Genomic DNA, 885 nt, shown 5'->3' with positions numbered 1-885 from the left:
ACCAGCCCCTCTCATTTTGTTTTGAGACCAGGTCTCCCTCTAGTAGTCCAGGCTAGCCTTGAACTCACGGTCATCCTGGGTCAGCTTCCCTCATGCTGGAGTTACAGGTGTGCACAACCAGGCCCAGCTCTGATGTTTTAGAGGGAAGTTCTCTAGGATGTTGGAACACAACCATTCCAGTCCGAAACTGAAATCTGCCAACGGGCTCCTTTCCACAGGGAGGACCAGGGAGCCGGGAGGCAGAGTGTCCCCGTCAGCTTCTGCTTTCTGGGGCCAGAAAAGAGTGTGGTAGCCCCCAGCGGACATGCACAGCAGAACTGTGTTACCCCAGCCAGGTGGGGTGGCAAGGGCCTGAAATCCCAGCACTCTGGGAGGCTGAGGCAGGAGGAGCGCAAGTCTGGGTACACCCTGGACAATTTAGCAATTCTGGGAGACCCTGGCTCAAAATACAAATAAATCAAGGGCCACTATACAGCTCAGTGCAAAGGTTTGTATTTCGATCTTCAGTAGCACAAAAAGACCTCCCCCCGCCATGATTATGTGACACTTAGCCAGCTTCAGCGTCTTTAAGTGTGGAACTAGAAGAGAACAAGACGTCATATGGCTGCTATTCTTTTTTTTGGTGGCTGGCTCAGCCTACCCTGAGGGAGGGGCTGGTGTGGCATGTGGTGCTGGGGATTGAACTGCGGTCCCTGAGCTTTGCCTAAGTTTACGTAAGCAGGCGCTTTAGACCACTGAGCTATCTTGCTGGCACACAGCTGCTATTCTTTTTTTTTTTTTGCAGAGCCAGGGATTTGAGCCCTTGAGCTTGCCAGGCAAGCGCTTATTCTACTGAGCCATTTCCCCAGCCCCACAGCTGCTATTCTTATTTCAGAGATTTTTTTT

The 885-nt window shown here is 51.8% G+C and overlaps 1 protein-coding gene across 1 annotated transcript in view; it reads right to left on the bottom strand.

The window, feature by feature from the left end:
* Positions 1–885, bottom strand: part of Dennd2a (DENN domain containing 2A) — an 83477-nt gene that overhangs the window by 24554 nt on the left and 58038 nt on the right. The window lies entirely within an intron of this gene.

This window comes from Octodon degus, unplaced genomic scaffold, assembly GCF_000260255.1.
Source record: "Octodon degus isolate 3935 unplaced genomic scaffold, OctDeg1.0 scaffold00027, whole genome shotgun sequence".
In the NCBI taxonomy this organism is placed as follows: Eukaryota; Metazoa; Chordata; class Mammalia; order Rodentia; family Octodontidae; genus Octodon; species Octodon degus.
The sequence above is the reverse complement of the archived record's forward strand: the minus strand, read 5'-3'. Positions and strand labels throughout refer to the sequence as shown.